Below are 22,531 nucleotides of genomic sequence, written 5' to 3' on the forward strand. Positions count from 1 at the left end.
GCTAACTTAAGTTTACATATATATACATTGACCTTGGTTGCTTACACATATGTACATGCACATATGATCATTCACAATCCACCAATCAACAGCGCAAAACATGCAAACTTGTAGATTTGTTGCTGATAGCCTTACATTCTTTAAATCCTGCCCTTTAATTCAATCTTTATTGACCCTGACCTTAGTTGCACATACAAGTATGTTGCATGTTGCTTAAAATATGTGTTCGGAATGAAAATGAAGGTACTATGCCCAGTAAAAAGATTCTATTTTTAAACTCTTCATAAATAAGGTGCTCAACACTTACTGTTGTCCATCTTTTCCTCTGTCCTTAACATCCATCAATAAATATCATTTATGTGATTATGTCAGTGGATTATTGTTAGACTTCTCATAAAGAAGGTACTCAATACTTGCTGTTGTCCATCTTTTCCTCTGTCCTAAACATCCATCAATAAATATAATTTATGTGATTATGTCATTGGATTATTATTAGACTTCTCATAAAGAATGTACTCAATACTTGCTGTTGTCCATCTATTCCTCCGTCCTTCTCATTCATCTATATAAATATTTATCACATGCTATACCCTGTTTCCCATATAATACAACCATTACATATGTTTTTTATTACACGTGTAATACAACATTTTTAAGCGTTTTCATTGGCTTAGTTTTTTGTTTATTGACTAATCGCATTTTGTTATTTTGCTGAAATGACGTTGCAACGTCAAATGATGTCACGAATTTCGGTATTTATCATTATGTTTGCATAAATATTTATTTAATTTGCTCCTTTAAAAGCATGTGATAAAAAAGATCTGACACTCATTGTCATATCATACCATATTTTATTAAACTCGTTCAGGAAATTCGTTAGTAAGCTCGCCAGAGGCTCGTTTACTAACACAATTCCTAAACTTGTTTAATAAAATATGGTATGATATGACAACTCATGCCAGTTCCTATATATATGAGCTCTGTGAAATATGTGGTGCACGTGCATAGAGTGACGTCCTGATAGCCTGTACAATCTGCAAAGGCTAATCAGGGACGACACTTTCCGCTTTTATGATATTTTTCATTTCCAGAAAGTCTCTTCTTAGCAAAAATCAAGTTTAAGCGGAAAGTGTCATCCCTAAAATAGCCTGTGCAGACTGCACAGGCTAATAACGGACGAAACTTTAAGCACATGCATTAAACCCCTTTTCACAGAGCATGGCTCATATATATATAATATATATGTCAGTGGATGTAACTCCAGTTTAACATCATGCTGATCTTGCTTAATTTAAACTTTTGCAGCTGAGGCTGTCAAACTATTATTATGGGTACGTTATAGAAAGGAATGAATGAGGTTTCAGGCCCCAACAAAGACTGGACAATTTTTAGCCCTAATTGTTGTTATAATGTTCTCAGTTTCAGATACTTTCAGGTACTGCTGATTAAAAGATCTAACCTTACAAAATTATTAACCAGAATGTGAACTTTCACACCAATACATTCTGGGTCAGTTATTTTTCATTAAAGATGACTTATGGCTTATTTAGCACAATAAAGCAGGCATTTTTTCACAATTATGTCGCAAGTAACTTAAAAAGTAATTCTGTTTTGAGGATAAAACATAATGATCATATTGCCAGTCTGTAAACTTTTGCTCCTAATGAAGTTATAAGACAAATGTACACTGGGCAGCCATGTTTGTGAGACATATATTTATCTAGTGGGGCGTGTAAAAGTATATAAGCATCGCTCTGGAAAATCGAATCAGAACATTTGTCCCAATGATACCTCGACCGAGTTCGAAACTGGGTCATGCTGGGTCAAAAACTAGGTCACAAGGTCAAAAAAAGAAAAACCTTGTGAACACTGAAGAAGTCACATTTGATGCCCAATCTTCATGTTACTTTGTGAAAATGTTTGTCTTAATGATATGTTGGTTGAATTCAAAAATGGTTTTGGTCCATTGAAAAACATGGCCGCCAGGGGGCGGGGCAGTATCCCTTATATGGCTATAGAGAAACCTTGTGAACACTCTAGAAGTCACAATTTTTGCCCAATCATCATGAAACTTGGTTAAAAACATTGGTTTCATTGATATCTCGGACGAGTTCGAGCATGGTCCAGATCGGTGAAAAATCATGGCCGCAAGGGGGCGGGGCAGTTTTCTCTTTCAAATGGTGTTTGTTGAAATAATTATACCCCAACCCATACACATATCAAAAGTTATGTTTAAAAAGCAGATCACTGAGTCAGTCTGAGTGATTTGAAAATGAATGGGTGGATATTTGGGATAGCTTATTTGCTTGGAGCAAATTAAGAGAATAATCATTAATTGCTTGGAGCAAATTTAGAGAATAATAGTACATTCAGAATAAATTTTCCTTGTCATGCTGGAGGTACAAGATGAGTGAAACAAGAAGCAATTATACATGTTTCTGACACCTGTATAGTTCTAGTTTTGGGAAGACGTTTATAGTACATAGCAAAATTAAGTATGGTCAATCTTTGCAGAAATTAATGCATTTTGACCTTATGAGACACACGTCAGCTAATTTGTCAAGCTCACGCTTGAACGATAAATATTCTGGCCATGTCTGGTATGTGGTCCTAGTATCATGAGGTCATGTTTGTTGGTCTGGTATGTGGTCCTAGTATCATGAGGTCATGTTTGTTGGTCTGGTATGTGGTCCTAGTATCATGAGGTCATGTTTGTTGGTCTGGTATGTGGTCCTAGTATCATGAGGTCATGTTTGTTGGTCTGGTATGTGGTCCTAGTATCATGAGGTCATGTTTGTTGGTCTGGTATGTGGTCCTAGTATCATGAGGTCATGTTTGTTGGTCTGGTATGTGGTCCTAGTATCATGAGGTCATGTTTGTTGGTCTGGTATGTGGTCCTAGTATCATGAGGTCATGTTTGTTGGTCTGGTATGTGGTCCTAGTATCATGAGGTCATGTTTGTTGGTCTGGTATGTGGTCCTAGTATCATGAGGTCATGTTTGTTGGTCTGGTATGTGGTCCTAGTATCATGAGGTCATGTTTGTTGGTCTGGTATGTGGTCCTAGTATCATGAGGTCATGTTTGTTGGTCTGGTATGTGGTCCTAGTATCATGAGGTCATGTTTGTTGGTCTGGTATGTGGTCCTAGTATCATGAGGTCATGTTTGTTGGTAGTTTTTCTTGGCATTGATCTATCAAAGTGGACATTCGTAAATGTATGTAGTATATTTACACTACTAATGGATGTCAATAGCAGTTCATATTTGTAGATGCTTACATGAAGAGAAAAAGGTTTTGCATTAAAGTCTGGTTATAGACATGCTGCAATAATACAGGGGGTTGTGTGGGTGGGTGGGTTTAGGTACATAATTTTTCTGATATAACTGCCAAATTTTAATGGTTATACAGTAATTTTGCTGTCAAGACAAGTAATTTTGATCTTTTAGATACTTAACTATAGATGGAACGATATGGTGTTGTGGAAACTACATAAAATGAGTTAAAATACTACATTACAGTTATAATAATAATAAGTCCATGTACTACATTTCCGAAGTATAATTTTGTACTAGATTTCAATTATAGTCTATATCCCTTGTCATCTTCATAGCACTCCTAATATCTCAGTTTTTCTTCGCTCTTTAAGAATACCATGCATTGTATATCGACCAAAACTTTAACAGACACATTCATTTCCTAACTCATAAATGAAAGCTACTTTTTCAATAGAGACATTTAAGAATCATTTCTCACAGCGCCTGCCACTTGTTGCCAAACCAGAAAACAAGATTAACGTCTCAATAAATTGAATGAATTTTAGCAATGAGAATGGAAGAAATCCAATTATGGCAGTGTTCTCAGCATGTTCAGCGTACTGTGTAAGCTTTACGTAACAATATTTAAACAATATTGGACGTTCATTATCGAAATGATTAGGTCTGTCAAGAAGAAGCGGAAAGCATTTTATTGTCTGCTTCCACAGCTTTATTCCCCAATTACAACATTCTAGTGTCTTACTTCTTGATAGCTTTTTCGTGTTCATTGATTTGATCTTTGGCTTAGTTGCTTCAGCGTGAAGTTTTTATTTTCTCAGATTGACAGATTTTATTTCTTTAAGCAGTTTCTGTACTTTTATCCAGTTTTTATTCTAATGGCTGATTGATTGCTCGGTCAACCAAGTTATACTTTACAAAGATGTACAGTTCGATTAAAGGTGGTAAATATTTGGGCCTCTGTCTGAGAAAACTCAGCTTAATGCATGTGCATGAAGTGTGGTTCCAGATTATCCTTTGCAGTGCCCGCAGGCTAATCAGGGATGACATATTCCAGTTTTATTGTATTTTTGTTTAAATGATGTATCTTCTTAGCGAAAATATTGCTTATGTGGAAAGTATCATCCTTCATTAGCCTGTGCAGATGGCACAAAGTGGAAAGAACCATCCTTCATTAGCCTGTGCAGATGGCACAAGGTGGAAAGCATCATCCTTCATTAGCCTGTGCAGATGGCACAAGGTGGAAAGCATCATCCTTCATTAGCCTGTGCAGATGGCACAAGGTGGAAAGCCTTATCCTTCATTAGCCTGTGCAGATGGCACAAGGTGGAAAGCATCATCATTCATTAGCCTGTGCAGATGGTACAAGGTGGAAAGCCTCATCCTTCATTAGCCTGTGCAGATGGCACAAGGTGGAAAGCATCATCATTCATTAGCCTGTGCAGATGGCACAAGGTGGAAAGTATCCTTCATTAGCCTGTGCAGATGGCACAAGGTGGAAAGTATCATCCTTCATTAGCCTGTGCAGATGGCACAAGGTGGAAAGCATCATCCTTCATTAGCCTGTGCAGATGGCACAAGGTGGAAAGCCTTATCCTTCATTAGCCTGTGCAGATGGCACAAGGTGGAAAGCATCATCATTCATTAGCCTGTGCAGATGGTACAAGGTGGAAAGCCTCATCCTTCATTAGCCTGTGCAGATGGCACAAGGTGGAAAGCATCATCATTCATTAGCCTGTGCAGATGGCACAAGGTGGAAAGCATCAACCTTCATTAGCCTGTGCAGATGGCACAAGGTGGAAAGCATCGTTCATTAGCCTGTGCAGATGGCACAAGGTGGAAAGCATCATCATTCATTAGCCTGTGCAGATGGCACAAGGTGGAAAGCATCATCCTTCATTAGCCTGTGCAGATGGCACAAGGTGGAAAGCATCATCCTTCATTAGCCTGTGCAGATGGCACAAGGTGGAAAGTATCATACTTCATTAGCCTGTGCAGATGGCACAAGGTGGAAAGCCTTATCCTTCATTAGCCTGTGCAGATGGCACAAGGTGGATAGTATCATACTTCATTAGCCTGTGCAGATGGCACAAGGTGGAAAGCCTCACCCTTCATTAGCCTGTGCAGATGGCACAAGGTGGAAAGCCTCATCCTTCATTAGCCTGTGCAGATGGCACAAGGTGGAAAGAACCATCCTTCATTAGCCTGTGCAGATGGCACAAGGTGGAAAGTATCATCCTTCATTAGCCTGTGCAGATGGCACAAGGTGGAAAGCATCATCCTTCATTAGCCTGTGCAGATGGTACAAGGTGGAAAGCCTCATCCTTCATTAGCCTGTGCAGATGGTACAAGGTGGAAAGTATCATCCTTCATTAGCCTGTGCAGATGGCACAAGGTGAAAATGCTCCTTCATTAGCCTGTGCAGATGGCACAAGGTGGAAAGCCTCATCCTTCATTAGCCTGTGCAGATGGTACAAGGTGGAAAGCATCGTTCATTAGCCTGTGCAGATGGCACAAGGTGGAAATGCTCCTTCATTAGCCTGTGCAGATGGCACAAGGTGGAAAGCATCATCATTCATTAGCCTGTGCAGATGGTACAAGGTGGAAAGCATCCTTTATTAGCCTGTGCAGATGGCACAAGGTGGAAAGCATCATCCTTCATTAGCCTGTGCAGATGGCACAAGGTGGAAAGCATCATCCTTCATTAGCCTGTGCAGATGGCACAAGGTGGAAAGCATCATCCTTCATTAGCTTGTGCAGATGGCACAAGGTGGAAGCATCATCCTTCATTAGCCTGTGCAGATGGCAAAAGGTGGAAAGCCTCATCCTTCATTAGTCTGTGCAGATGGCACAAGGTGGAAAGCATCATCCTTCATTAGCCTGTGCAGATGGCACAAGGTGGAAAGTATCATCCTTCATTAGCCTGTGCAGATGGCAAAATGTGGAAAGCATCATCATTCATTAGCCTGTGCAGATGGCACAAGGTGGAAAGCATCATCTTTCATTAGCCTGTGCAGATAACACAAGGTGGAAAGCATCATCATTCATTAGCCTGTGCAGATGGCACAAGGTGGAAAGCCTCATCCTTCATTAGCCTGTGCAGATGGCACAAGGTGTATAGCATCATCTTTCATTAGCCTGTGCAGATGGCACAAGGTGTAAAGCCTCATCCTTCATTAGCCTGTGCAGATGGCACAAGGTGGAAAGCCTTATCCTTCATTAGCCTGTGCAGATGGCACAAGGTGGAAAGCATCATCCTTCATTAGCCTGTGCAGATGGCACAAGGTGGAAAGCATCATCCTTCATTAGCCTGTGCAGATGGCACAAGGTGGAAAGCATCATCCTTCATTAGCCTGTGCAGATGGCACAAGGTGGAAAGCATCATCCTTCATTAGCCTGTGCAGATGGCACAAGGTGGAAAGCATCATCCTTCATTAGCCTGTGCAGATGGCACAAGGTGGAAAGCATCATCCTTCATTAGCCTGTGCAGATGGCACAAGGTGGAAAGCCTCATCCTTCATTAGCCTGTGCAGATGGTACAAGGTGGAAAGCATCGTTCATTAGCCTGTGCAGATGGCACAAGGTGGAAATGCTCCTTCATTAGCCTGTGCAGATGGCACAAGGTGGAAAGCATCATCCTTCATTAGCCTGTGCAGATGGCACAAGGTCGAAAGCATCATCCTTCATTAGCCTGTGCAGATGGCACAAGGTGTAAAGCCTCATCCTTCATTAGCCTGTGCAGATGGCACAAGGTCGAAAGCATCATCCTTCATTAGCCTGTGCAGATGGCACAAGGTGGAAATGCTCCTTCATTAGCCTGTGCAGATGGCACATGTTATTCTGGAAATACTTTTTAAACAGATGCTCAAAGCAAGACTCATTTTTACTTTTTTATTTATTCGACTGATGTGAACACTTTAATAAACAAAATAATCTCAAAACTCTTTTTTTCTAGTGTGCCTGTTAATTTCTAAAATGTAGCCTTATATTTTGTATAAATGATAGTCTTAACAGGCAGAATAATTATACAAGTCAATAAATTTAACACGATAACATCTAATATATTATATAGGCTTCAAATTATTGTCTTAGCCGTGAGGTACAAGATTATGCTTCCTTATCTAAATAAGCCATCAAGTTTATATTTGTCACTTTATAATTCAGTTTTATCACAAATTTTGTACTTTTGAAAGATTATTTTTAAGTCTAATTGCAAAACCAAAAATGTAGTTATAGTTGGCTGCAGTGTTGTTTATGTAGACTGTTGATATCTACTTGATATCTTACACTTATTCACATTCCTGAAAAAAAAGGCTATTTTTGTTAACACTATCTCTTTGCAAAGTGAAAATGGCTTTTGCAACCAGCATAAAACCAGAACAGCCTGTGAGTAACTCAGGTTTTTTGCTGTTTTCTGCTCATCAGTATCTTAGGGTTGGAAATAAAGCCTTTAAAACTAGAATTTAGTAAGAAAGGTATTTAATTAAATTTAACTTTCTATGGGACTGACAAACACATCAAAATATGTATATAGTGGTAAAGGGTTATTAATGATATACGTTGCATAGGAGACACTCGCTGCCTAACATATAGTCTCCTATGTGTCATAGCCATGTTGTTAATAAATGATTCTTCCCATATAAACATGTTTTTCAAGTCTTCTGGTTTGCACAAGCTTTGGTTTTAACACCCCCACAACCTTAAAGGTCTTTGCATGTTTAACATCAGTGATAACAGTATGAATCAGAGAGTGGATGGTGATAGACATCTGCATTGCTGTTGGCAATTCAACTACCTGCAATGATACAATGGCAAAATAAAGGTTATATGGGATAGCTGGGAAAGGAATTAATTTAATGTAAGTAGAGATTGATAGACTAAAATGTAAAAATGAAAATTATTAGAATGATTTTGTAAGGTGTAAAAATGCCTATTTAGCAATTTGTTTTTGCCCGATTGGGAAAAGAACTGGTATCAGCCCAATTGGGAACATTTTGCACAAGAAACCCTGAAATTGGGAACATTTGCATTGTAAAGTCTTCATACTGGGAAATTGGTGTATTTGATCTTTTGCGATGTATTTAATTTTGTGCTCCCAAATGCTTTTAAATTTATAACTCAATGTTGTCAATATTATATTTACTTAGGTTCAACCAGAGAGCTGGATAGGATAACTAACTAATGTTGCATTTTATTAATAAGAAAAATATGAAAAGATGTTGTTTGTTTTTTTAGACGCTTTTAATTGGGAATTTTTTTGACAGCAATTGGGAAATTTGCAGTTTTTTCATTATTTGGAAAGTGCTGTTTTCCGGTACTTTATAAAGAAAGAAAAAAATCTCTGCTATTACTTCCACTGATGATTATTGCAGAAGGGCAGAATGAGCCTTGCACAGGAAAAAAAAGGCTTAATGCAAGTACTTTAAGTGCCATTCCTGATAAGCCTGCCTAGGCCCTACAGGCTTATCAAGGACAACACTTTCCGCTGTGTTGGAACGTTTTGTTTAAAGGAAGTCTGTTTGTAGTAAAAATCCAGTTTAGGCGGTAAGTGTCTTCCCTGATAAGACTGAAGGCTGCAATGGTTAATCTGAGACAACATTTAACATACATGCATTAAGCCCTGTTTTCCCAGAGAGCAACACATTTGGTTTACTGCAACACAAATTGGACATTTCAAGTGATTTAGTCATTCCAGTATAAATGCTCAGTTTGTATGTATACTGTTTTACACTTAAACAGCGAGGTATGTACTTGAGCATTTATCTGCTTAAATTAAATTTGAGGGCAGACAGTAAATTGGTTTAAACGGGCTTGTTCACAGTTTGATGAAATGTGTCTTGTTCTGAGAAAATTGGTCTTAATGCATGTGCATTAAGTTTCATCTCAGATAAGCCTGTGCAGTCTGCACAGGCTAATCAGGGACGACACTATCTGCTTTTATGGTATTTTTAGTATAAAGGAAGTCCCTTCTTACCCAAAATCTTGTTTAGGCAGAAAGTGTCGTCCCTGATTAGCCTGTGTGGACTGCACAGACTAATCTGGGACGACACTTTACGCACATGCATTATGTCCAGTTTTCTCAGAACGCGACTTAAATCATGACAAAGTGGTTGTAGATTTTTACAAATGTATGAATTATATTCAAACCAGCAAAATAACTCCACTGACAAACATTAATGCCTAAAGGACCTAAATTAATAAGATAATCAAGAGTTTGTAACCCTTTTAACTGATCAGTTGTCAAATTTGCGTATGATTGTTATTGGGTTTAAAATGTGCTGTGTAAATCTAATAACTGAATGGATCAGAATGAAGGAGTTAAGTTTGTAATTTGTGCATATTCCTTATATGTATAAAATAACAATACATGTTTGTGTATGGCCTTATAATACTTTTGTTGTGCCTTATGAGATTTCAAAATGTAGTGGCACAAAATGATCATTATATCAAGGCCACGTGTTGCTTGCAACAGCAATATTCCATTTTTAAAGATCAAGGTCGAAGGTTTACTTGATAAGAGATTTTTAAAAATCTGTGAATTCAGGTGGATTCTATATTTATGTGTTCAAAAGCATTTTGTAATATATACATTATAATAATCTAAATTAGTTATTATTGTGAAGTGAAAGAGACATGTGTTGTAGTAAAATGCAAAGAATTAAACTAATCAAATCCAGAGTTCAACTAACTTCGTATGCCTATGTGGAGAAATGTTTTACTTTTATTTGTTACCGTTTGCTATGACCAGAATATTCATCAAGTTTGCAACAGTGAGAAACCTATTCCCTTTTGAGGGGGCGCACAAATTACTATATTGCATTAATATTGATTGGTGATATTTGATCAATTCCCAGATCCATATTAGCTTGATTATTTTCCCTGCTGCTACCCTAGCCGCGGGACCCATTCCATACCAGCAGCGTAACGATGACTTGATTGGTCGGTGCAAAAATATGCTACATTGTAGCTGAATCTTAGATAGTTAGTATTGTTTTACACTGAACATTATAATGTTTATGTGTTCCTATATCAGAAAGTGCTAAAATGTCATTGCGCATATGTTGACAAGGCGGTTATTGTGCAACCTTGAGTTATGAAAAAGTATTCAACATAAAGGCATTCATTATGTATAAAGATTTCTTTGAAAACTCAAAAGAAATACCTTGTGAGGATGTTTGCGTCACATGTTTATATTTCTATAAAGAGGCTAAAAGGAAAGCCTTAATAGTAAAGCTGAGGGTAATGCCCCCATTTGATCTGACATTTTCTCCATGCTTATATTGATAATAATGTATGTGTATTCAAGCATGAACTAGTTATATCTTAAATTGCGCATGGTGAGTTTTACTTATTCTTGTTGATTTAAAAGATTTTTTACAATCTTAATTCGTCCCAGCCCTGGCATCTTGGTGCAGGAGTATAACATCCTGTTCGTCCTGTTTGGTTGCTGTTTGTATTACCGACTCACCATCAGTTAAGATTTAGCATTTTGTCTAGCACCAACTACTCTGGCTAGTAATCATTGGCCTGTATAGCTGCCACAGTTGTTGCTCATGACAGTGTGTGTGACTTTAAAGGCTTTTTATGCCCCTGTAGGTGGACATATAGTGATCGAATTTCCGTCCGTCTGTCTGTCTGTCTGTATGTCTGAAAGTCCGTCACACTTTACGTTTAGGTTTCGAAAAATGCTCAAAAGTTCTATGTCGCTTCAGATGTAACCATCATATTTGGTATGCATGTGTACATGGACAAGGCCTTTCCATACGCACATAAATGTTTACCTCTTTGACCTTGACCTTAAACTTAGGGTTCCGCGTTTAGGTTTTGAAATCTGCGTTTAGGTTTTGAAAAAGTGTTTTTCGGGGGCATATGTCATCCTATGGTGACAACTCTTGTTAATTCCTTCTGCCCTTGAGTCTGCTTGACTTGGGGACCCAGAGTGAAATGTCTCAGCACTACAGTATTACTAGACTCAGAACATTTGTACTGATTTTAAGCCTTTCCCCCATAAGAAGCAAAGTGAAAATGGCTTTTGCAACCAGCATAAAACCAGAACAGCCTGCGAGTAACTAGCAGGCTGTTCAAGTTTTATGCTGTTTGCTGCTCATCAGACTGCAAGTTACTAAATGCAGGCTGTTCTGGTTTTATGCTGTTTGCACTTGGCCGTTTTCACTTTGGTTTGAAGTGGGAAAGGGGTATGCTTTCAGCATCTTGCACCAATGAAGATGAAAGGTTTAGGCCTATCAAACACAGACTCATCTTCGGTAAAATATTTTAAACTAAATTTTTCTTCGACCTATAGAATTCTGTGACATAACCTCTCATGAATTCCATTCAGCCCAGGTGCAGCTAAGGCAGCTGTAAACATTGTCTGGACATTGTCTGGACATCACTACCAGAGATTGTCAATTATATGTCAATTATTTCCATAGCCACCCTATTAATGTATTGAGGTCTCTGTATTCCTGAAAAATCAATTACTGGAGACATGTGGTGGAGCAATAAGACAATTAGAGATTTAAGCCCTTGAACATGAGGTAATGCAGTGTTGCGTCAGTAAATCACTATAAATACTAGGGTTGTCTGTCATTATTGACTAGATATGGTCAATGATTTGCTTTTTAGCGAGGCTGTTTTCGGAGAAAACCCGAGCAATTGTCATAGCCAGCTCGTCGTGTCGTCAGCCGGTGTCGTGCTAAAACCTTAACATTGGCTCTAAAATCAAAGTGCTTCCACCTACAACTTTGAAACTTCATATGTAGATGCACCTTGATTAGTTCTACATGCCACACCACTAACATTTTTGGGTCACTAGGTCAAAGGTCAAGGTCACTGTGACCTTAAAAAAAAAATCTGACAAGCTTTCGCAGCTGTCTGAGTGTGGCACCCATTATGCGGTGCTCTTGTTTATATTTATTAGTCTTGCTACAAATTGTAAATACTCTAAGTTAGTGTTTTTCCCAGGAGGGCAAAGGGGCATGGCGCATTTCTTTCAAAAAGGGCATTTTAGCGCGCAGTTTAGGCAAAAAAGGGCAAAAACGTTCCCTGAATACCTGAATTACGAGGCAACATGTAATCGCATCTGAAGCAGTTGTGAAAAAAATAACATATAAACAAGCACATTAAATGGTAATTGATGTATTTAACTGACTATGATTTATATTAATATATTTACCTTGCAATGTACAGTTCCATGCTGTTTCAATAAACTGTACAGCACCACAAACATAATAAAGCAATATATGCATATGATTCTGATTATACACTTATCCACTAACATATAAATGAAACCATGTTTGTCTTATCCCATTTTCTAACAATAATCTTGCCAGATGTTTAAAATAACATTGCGAGTAAATTGATCGCTAACAATATGCAAACACTCGTTTCCGTGACATACATCCACCAAGTAGATTACAAATAAATACATAATGTTGTTGCTATCTAAAACATTTTTATGCATCGTTGATTATCACAGACATTTCATTAATTCCTTCTTAATGTATAATCTCCATTGTTAATTCGATCGTTTACGACGTTATTTGCCATTTTTGCCGAGTCGCAATTTAATTCTGTATAGTCCGCCATGTTGTTCAAATGTCAAATGATGTAAGCGACAGGTGCGCATGGCAATGTTAAATCGTATACGCGATTCACATTTTGTTAAATTAGTATACGTCTCAGTAGTTATTTCAATAATTAGATCTAATTTTCTTAAAGACGAAATCGATAAAGAATAAATTTGTTTGTGTTTTCAAATGTAATTATGCGTAAAAATATATGTTTTGATATAACTGAATAATGCATGCAATGCACAATTGCCACGAGCATAACATCGAGTTTTTCATCAAAAGTCTCCATAGTAAGTGCGCTTGGTATAACATAGCCTCTGGCATTATCGATTAATACTGACACGGGGTTATTCACGCATGACTAATTCACAGCTTCGGAGCAGTCTTCCTATAAATCGAGCACTGTAATAGATTAAATCTGCTCAAATAATATAGTCTATTAGACGTTGACGTCTCTCGAGTAAATCAAGCACAGTCAGAGCGTCACAGACAATCAAGGACGCTGATTTTGCTCACCAAGTTAGATTGTAAGGCAATAAAGATGTTATCAATAAGGGCGTGTGGCGAAATTTGCCTTTGAAAAGGGCAGCGTGGCGATCCGGGAGGGCGGCATGGCTTTTCACCACGCTAAAATGGCCTGGGAAAAACACTTTAAGTTTGTGGACACTCTATATTTTCAGACACCCCCTTTTTCAGCCAAATAATTATTTTTCGTGCTTCGCAATTTTCAGACATACCGATTTTTGTCCATAATTTTAGACTCCTAATTTTCAGACAGTCAATTACACGGTTCTTTTTGTACCAGATTTTGGCCGTGTGGAATTTCTTGCACTAATGAAATTTTAACTTAAGCATTGATTTATTATTTTATTGTACAGGGTCTGTAAAATGTGACCACTTAAATCATAAAAAAATGTCCTTGGGGTTTACAAAAGTTAAAGCCATAAAGCTCTTTCCAGTTCTAAGAAAAATGTTAATGATGTTTCAAATAGATTTACAATGTGCTTCCATAAATCAGAGTCTTTATCCATGAATGTATTGATGCGTTGTCTGATCATTTTTCCCACACATTGATACTCTCTCATTTGAAAGGTTTTATTTTGTGGATTTTACAGCATAAATGTTGCCTTTTATCTTTCAATATGTAAGATTGTTGCTTATGCTAGTATGGGCAAAATATGCTCAGTTAAAATGGGGTTCAGTGATAGAGATAAATATTTTGAAATAATAAAATCCTGTTTGGATATATTAATTTATGTATCATCTCTTATAATCACGATTATCATACCACTACACTGATCTCTGTTTGACGTAAGACAGCTTGGTATACTTTTATACCACGTCAACATGAAGTTGTTTTATCGATCAGACGATATTAAGGGGAAGACAGTCATATAACCCAAAGAACACTATAAAGTCTAATATTTTGTAAATTAGTATCAGATTTAATAAAACAAACAATTTAAAACCAAGATTTTATTTATTTTAGACATAAAAAGTAACAATAACAACAAAAAACATACTTTACAAAATATTTAGTACAAATTCTTGTGACATCAAACATAAAAAATCATATTAATTCCAGCTAAAAATGCAGCATTGTAGCAATTATATTCATATAATTATTTCTTGTTGATTGTGGACTTGGAGATGGAACAAATATATATAACAGAAAGACAGGTTAATGCCAGCTCGTTTTGTAACATCTCAGGCTTGGCATAATTACCCTCTATTATGATTTAATTAATTGTCCTCTCTTCTAGTATATAATAATCCTCTCCTTTAATATACCAGTTTATTCTGCTTACCTATGGATATAATACTCTCCTTGAATTACTCATCAAGAAAAAATCCAAATGTTCAAAAGCTGAACTCCCAGTTTTAAAAATCCTGTAATCTCCTGTTATAGCATGTTGTGGAAAACATGTCATAAGTTAGTGTTAACTTAATAATAATGCATTGGTGGTATCCATTTTGTATTGCTGATAGATTTGATCAACAAATCATCATGGCAATCTGATGACATTCCTTGGGTAGCTGTTTTCAAAGCTGCTGGATTTCTAACTCCATAAAGGCCATCATGACATGGAGAACAACAACAATTTCAACTTGAGCTTTGCTTTGTGAAAAGGGGGTGTATTGCATGTGTGTAAAATGTCAACCCAGCTTAGCCTGTGCAGTCCACACAAGCTTATCAGGGGTGATATTTTTCTCCTAACTTGATTTTTGCTTAGTCCCTTTAAATGTAAAATACCATAAATGCAGAAAGTGTTGTACCTGATTAACTTGTCTGCACTGAACAGGCTAATATGGGACAATGCTTTACCCATATTTATGAAGCACCTTTTTCACAAAAGCAACCATAACATGGAGTTGAACAAGAATATCAAGAATTATTCTTGGACCCTTGGATTCTGGAAGGCTTGTTGAGCAGTTAATTTGTATTCAAGATATCTGTGAGATATCTTCATCATGTCTGGAATAGCTTAAATAATTAAAATGAGATGCTGAGACTCACTGACACAGAGATGTTATACATAAACCAGCACAATAATGATGCAAAGCCTCATGGGGGCATAAATGCATTCAATTGGAAAATTAAACATAAACCCTTTCCGCGCTTGAAACCAGCTTGCTTGAAACCAGCGTAAAACTAGAACAGGATGTGAGTATTCAGTAACTTTCAAGCAATTCAGATTTTAGGCAGTTTTCTGCACCTCAGTATTGGTTTGGAAATTTAGAAAATTACGGTTTCACTATCAAGTAAGGTCATTAATTTAAATAGATTTTCTAAGAGTCGCCACACTGATCAAAACGGGCATCTGATCAGGAAAGTGCTAAACAGAATTGCTGTATGATGAATGAAATAAAACAGTCAATTTGTCCTTTAGCGTTCTTGTACAAAAAAATTGCAAAAAAAAAATTATTATATTTCTTATACGTTTACTTAAATATCATACACAATATTTAATTTAAGACCTTTTGTACTAGATCTAAGTTTTGAAGGCTTCATTTTCAACTGATACTGATGAGCAGCTAACAGCATCATAAAAAAACAGAAAAGACTGTGAGTTACTCGCAGGCATGCAGTTCTCAGGTTTTATGCTGATTGCCTCTTATTGGGAAAGGGTTAATACTTGCCTGCATTATGTTAGCAGTGTTCCTGCCGGTTCACAAAAAGTTGTCTGCACTAAATTTTGCCTCTTAAAAATTTGTCATCATGATATGTTGATCATACATCAAATTGGCCACAAGTCATTCTCTGTTTTAATGGAATTTACACCATATTACATGTCAATAACCTCATTTATATGATAAAAAACTTACAGTTCTCAAAAAACTTTAAGGATCTGTATGCTTTATAACACTTAATTCAACATGCTGAACGTTATAATGAATTATTGCGAACACTGTTTATTTTTTGTAGGGTCGCAACAATGTACAGTCGAAACCCGATGGCTCAAACTCGTCGCGACCAGCAACAAAATCCGGAATAAGAGCCATCAGATTTCTAATAAACTTTTGTTTATGAACCTTTTCACCTCCAGTTGAAGAGTACACATATTGATTAAACTCCGTACTACTTTCTGCTTTTGAATCAATATAAACAAAATATATACTTAAGACTTTAATACTTTTATATATCAATATTTTATTCGCGAATTCAAGCCATCCAACAACAGTTAATATGAATATATAGCAATAAAAAATCGGTGCTTAGATGAGAGTTTGAGCCAACTGGAAATTCGAGCCAAGCAAGTTTGAGCCATCGGGTTTAGACTGTATACCAATATAAAGTAACTTTTTTTTTGCAGTTTGCCAAATCCTCCTTCCAATAAAGACAAAGTTGGCCTCTTTGCGTCCAAAAACCTGCTTGATTTTGGAATTATAGTAAACCAACGATGGTGTTCTAATGCTATTTTCTTTATTTAAGCGTAGAAACTTTACCTGTTGCTAACAATACAACAGAATAAAATCTAGTCAGAAGATTCAAAATCTATATAAACCCTTTCCCTCTAAGAAGCAAAGTGAAAATGGCTATGTGCAAACAGCATGAAATCAGAACAGCCTCTCGCAGTATCTAAGGGTTGGAATTTGAAGCGTTTTAAACTTGAATCTTGTAAGAATGGTATTTAATTAAATTTAACTTTCTAAGCGACTACAAATGCGTAAAAATACGTATCTAAGTGGTAAAGGGTTAATAAAGTTAGATTTCAAACAATTGTTTTTCTGCCTAACCTAACTAATTATGTGCCATCAAACAAACGCTTCCAGCTTCATCTCATGCAGACTTGTCTAGTCCTCGACAATTCGCTAATTAGTGATGTGATAACAAGGGATGTCCTTGGGACATGTTTGCACGAAATTACTGGTCTCTTTGGTCTGTTCTCCAATTAGCATGCTATAACACATTCATCCGATTGATATTGTCACGACTTCTATATTTAAAAGTACAAAATGCCAATTATATCATAAATGTGTTCAAACATTTCATAAGCACAAACATTTGCAAGTGTTTAAAAGAATAATTTCTGTTAAGAGTTAATGCAAAAGACATTCAATCGAGGCTTGTATTTCACATTAAACTGTTTTCATCGCCTTGACGCACTGTGGATGCAGTCTTTTAAGGGATCGTAGAAGAAAATTTTTCAGCAAAAATCTCCATCAATTGCTGCTGAACTTTACTCACAGTGTCTTTAGACCTACATTGCTCACAAATAGTTCCTCAGTTAAAAGCAGCTGTTTATTATTTTTGGCAGGAAGTGTATTGTTATGTTTCCCACCCTGTAAGCCTCTTATTAAAGAGACATAAAACAATGCCTTTTAATTGGTGGTAACCAGACAGTTCCGTTAACTACACTGGAGGTGTCTTACTAATTGTTTGGCATACTGGTCTTTGTTTGACTGGCTGTTGGGTAAATTGGTCTCAACTGCAGGTGCTAGTTGGTTCCAGATGGTTGGGAAAATGGATTATAGTTTGCCTGTACTGGAACAACCAAAGAAAGTCTTGGTTCAATAACAGTTTCTTGCAGTGAGGATAATTATTAACCGCTGCATCTTACTTGTACTTTATGCTATGGATACCTGTACCTTTATCCTGTGAATGATAATATTATGTATTGCCTCTTGTTAACCCTTTCCTCCTCAGAAGCTAAATGAGAATGGCTTGCGCAACCAGCATAAAAAATGTGACATTTTTAGCTCACCTGAGCACAACGTGCTCATGGTGAGCTTTTGTGATCGCCTTTTGTCCGTTGTCAGTCGTCAGTCGTGCATTGTCAACATTTTGCCTTGTGAACACTCTAGAGGCAACATTTATTGTCTGATCTTCATGAAATTTGGTCAGAACATTTGTCCCATTTATACCACGACTGAGTTCGAAACTGGGTAATGCTGGGTCAAAAACTAGGTCACTAGGTAAAAAAAAAAACAACCTTGTGAACACTGTAGAAGTCACATTTGATGCCCAATCTTCATGTAACTTTGTCAAAATGTTTGTTTAAATGATATGTTGGTTGAGTTCAAAAATGGTTCCGGTCCGTTGAAAAACATGGCCGCCAGGGGTCGGGCAGTATTCCTTGTATGGCTTTAGAGAAACCTTTTGAACACTCTAAAAGTCACAATTTTTGCCCAATCATCATGAAACTTGGTCAAAACATTGGTTTTATTGATATCTCGAACGATTTCGAAAATGGTCCAGATCGGTGAAAAAACATGGCCGCCAGGGGGCGGGGCAGTTTTCCTTATATGTCTATAGTAAAACCTTGTTAACACTCTAGAGGCCACATTTATTGTCCGATCATCATGAAACTTGGTCAGATGATTTGACCCAATTATATCTTGAATGAGTTCGAAAATAGTTCCGGTTGGTGGAAAAACATGGCCGCCAAGGGTGCGTGGCATTTTTCCTTATATAATGCTATTATTATAGTTAAACCTTGTTAACACTCTAGAAGCCATATTTATTGTACGATCATCATGAAACTTTGTCAGAAGATTTGTCCCAATGATATTTTGGACAAGTTCGAAAGTGGTTCCAGTTGCTTGAAAAACATGGCCACCAGTGGGAGGGGCATTTTTCCTTCATTAAACTTTGTGTCAGTATATTTGTTTAAATGATATCTTGGATGTGTATGAAAATGGTTCTGGTCTGTTGAAAACTTGGCTGCCAGGGTGTTCACTAGTCATGAAAGTTGGTAAGAACATATTGTTCTAATGACATCTTGGGCTGCACAGAACAGGTCAGTTCCTTTGAATCTCAGGTGAGCGACTTTGGGCCTTTCAGGCCCTCTTGTTTAAAATCATGCTGTTTTATGCTGTTTGCTGATCATCAGTTTCTAAAAGTTGAAATTAAGTCTTTAAAATTTGATTCTAGTAAAGAATATTTAGAATATAGTTAGATTTTTTAAGGGACATCAAACCCATCAAAGTGTGTTTGTAAGTGGTAAAGGGTATAGACCAGAATAGCTTTAGAGTATGAACTATCAATTTGTTCAGGTTTTATACTGTATTTGGCTGCTCTTTAGTATCTTTAAGGGTTATAAAAGAACCCTTCAGTCTGAATAGAGTAAAAAATGTGTTAAATTGTGTTAGACTTTTTAAGGGACTACAATGCATAAAAGTGTGTATCTGAGCGCTTAAGTTTGATATACATGTACAAGAAACAGGAAACGTCACTGCCAGTTTAAAGCACCAGGTTATCTGTATCTTGGAATGGTTATATATATATATATATGTCTCATTCAAAAGAGATTAAAGAAGGCTAAGTTTAAGTTCTTAAGTTAGATACCTACCGCAAGATGTTAGGGAGCTGCCTTAGAACAATAATTACATGTAAATACTTCATTGTGCACTAAATAGATATGGTTGGCCTTGCTTCAGTAAAACTATATATACGAGTCACAATCTGTGCAGGAATTATTTTTTTTAATAGATTAGAAAGATATTAGTTTGGATAAAACATGTTTGACCTGATGAGGCTAGAAACTATTTAATGTCAGAGGAATAGATCTTGTGAATTGTGATATCCATTTGATGTGTATTCACTGGATACTTAAGAGATTTTGCTCTTTTATGTTTAATGGCAATTTGAAAATACTACAAACTGCAGGGATGGCAAATGATTTATAAATACATCACCGGTGATTCAATTCCTTTTTGTACTTGAAAATGGTATACATTGGTCAACGTATGCATAATTCCATTTTAAAAGGCAGAATCAGCTTTCCATACTTTTTAAATTGGCATGCCATATAGAGCTAATTTTTACAAACACAAGATGTTGTGTGCTTGATCTGAGTTTTTTCACATGTTTTGCTTTAAATCGGTAATAAACAACAATTTATTAAAAGGAAACATTTTTGTTTGCATCATATAATGGATTAATATAGTGTCGAACCAAAGTTTTTATTTGATATTTATAACAAACAACACAAAACGTGTGGCGAAGATTGAAAACAAAATATGCAGTGGCAACACATTTTTGCTGGATTAACATTGTAACACTGTTTTGTCATTTTGTTGAAATTATGCAACTTGGTTGTATAAGTCGGTTGTATGAAACTGACAAGGCTATTGTATATGTTCATAATTGGGTTCTTAACCCTTTCAGTGCGGGAACCGAGTTTTGAAGGCCTTTGCAAACAGTTTGGATCCAGATGAGACGCCACAGAACGTGGCGTCTCATCTGGATCCAAACTGTTTGCTATTATGATAGTATTCTTTGAAAAAAAATCGAAGAAAATGCTAATTTTAGAAATTCAGCAGACGACATTTTAGCAGACAACAAATTACCCAGCATGCAAAGGGTTAATAAGTATGAAGTATCTTTGTTCATGTTAGTGGTTAGCATGGATTAGATGAAATAAGAATGAAACAGGAATCGAAAAGATTTTTCTCGCTGGATTAGTATTTTGGACGAAGGTATTAGAAAGACACTTCAGTTAATTTAATAATTTAGGTGTTATTGCCTCCATGTGTGTGAAAGTGAAAGTGCTTGCTTCCATTCATCACTCTTCTCTTAACGCAACATCTATATTTTCATCAAAGCATTTAAGGCCCTTTGTTAAAAGTTGCATATTCAAGTTGTATCACCTCCTATATTTTATGTGAAATTTTCATGAAGTTTTACAGATCAGGTGACAATAATATTTAAATAATGCACTAGTCCTGCAGGATGAGCGCCTTACAATTTTCACTCATCCGGCAAACACATTCACTTGTGCTTCAATCATGTGTGAACAGCGATTGCAAGGGGCTGAGATATGACTTAAAAGTTTCTGAAAATTCAATACTCTACAGTTCTATCATATCGTGGAAAATATTTGCAAATTATACTTCCGGACTGCACAGGCTAATCTGGGACGACACTTTACACACTTACATAATTAGACCCCTTTTTCACAGAGTGATCAGTCTCATATTACAAAATTTTAGCTTCTATTTATTTTTATGCCCCCGGATTGAATGATCGGGGGTATATTGTTTTTGGCCTGTCTGTCTGTCTGTCAGTGTATGTGTGTGTCTGTGTGTCTGTCCCAAAACTTTAACCTTTGTCATAACTTTTGCAATATTGTAGATTATATATATAGCAACTTGATATTTGACATGCATGTGTATTTCATGTAGCTGCACATTTTGAGTGGTGAACGGTCAAGGTCAATGTCATCCTTCAAGGTCAAAGATCAAATATATGGCTTCAAAGCGGTGCAGTAGTGGGCATTGTGTTTCACAAACACAGCTCTTGTTGGATATAAATATACACAGCTTCAGTCAACCTGAATCTGCTTTTTTAAATGGTCATAATTAGTAACCTCAACTTTTTGCGGGTTTTAAAACCCCGAGAATACTAATTCTTTTGAAGTTCCTGCTATTAATTAATGAATTCAAATAATCACTGCTTAAGTCAACCTAAAACTGCTTTTTTAAATGGTCATAATACCTCATTTTTTGTGGATTTTTAAAACCTGAGAACACAAATTCATCTGCAGTTCCTGCTGTTTATTCATGGATTTAAATATACACAGCTTAAGTCCCTTTTAAACTACTTTTGCAAATGGTCATAATTAGTTACCTCAACTTTTTTGTGGGTTTGAAAAACCCGAGAATACTAATTCTTTTGCAAACATAAACAAAATCAATTAATTTAAATGCATTATTTTTGTTAAATATAGCCTTGCAAGTCATTATTCACATTTCACAGGAAATTTGCTGGGAACTACCATGTGCAAAATTATATTCCTTTAACATGTCTCAAGCAATCTTTAATTGCTGGGAATTACCATTGATTTATATATTTACAGTGAAGTTCTGTGCAAACAATGCTGTGAGCATAATTAAATTGAATTAAGAACATCATTTCTCAGTATTAATTTATTGGACCAGTGATTTCCAACCCAGAAGCCAAAGTGTGCAAACTGCAGCATAAAACCAGAAACAGAAACCAGAACAGCCTGCAAGTTACCTCCAGTCTGTTCAGGTTTTATGCTGTTTGCTGCTCATCAGTATCTAAGGGTTTGAAATGAAGCCTTTAAAACTTGATTTTTAGTAAGAAAGGCCTTTAATTAAATTTAACTTTCAAAGGGTCTACAAATGTGTCAAAATAGGTATCTATGTGGTAAAGGGTTACAGTGTGATTGATCAGCAAGTTAATACTAACTCTTTCCCATTTAAATATGTATTTTCATTA

The 22,531-nt window shown here is 36.5% G+C and overlaps 1 protein-coding gene across 7 annotated transcripts in view; it reads left to right on the top strand.

The window, feature by feature from the left end:
* Positions 1-22,531, top strand: part of LOC127874266 (neuronal calcium sensor 2-like) — a 146,815-nt gene that overhangs the window by 72,518 nt on the left and 51,766 nt on the right. Inside the window, exons 1-2 of one of the 7 annotated variants that reach the window (XM_052418485.1) lie at positions 19,843-20,016; positions 20,600-20,766. The exons of 5 other annotated variants lie outside the window; for them this stretch is intronic. The gene's annotated coding sequence lies outside the window, so the exon portion shown is untranslated. Of the gene's footprint in view, positions 1-7,982; positions 8,130-19,842; positions 20,017-20,599; positions 20,767-22,531 lie in introns of those variants that run through there. One more of the 7 variants, XM_052418481.1, reaches the window with a different exon arrangement.

Source organism: Dreissena polymorpha, chromosome 3 (assembly GCF_020536995.1).
Source record: "Dreissena polymorpha isolate Duluth1 chromosome 3, UMN_Dpol_1.0, whole genome shotgun sequence".
Classification (NCBI taxonomy): domain Eukaryota; kingdom Metazoa; phylum Mollusca; class Bivalvia; order Myida; family Dreissenidae; genus Dreissena; species Dreissena polymorpha.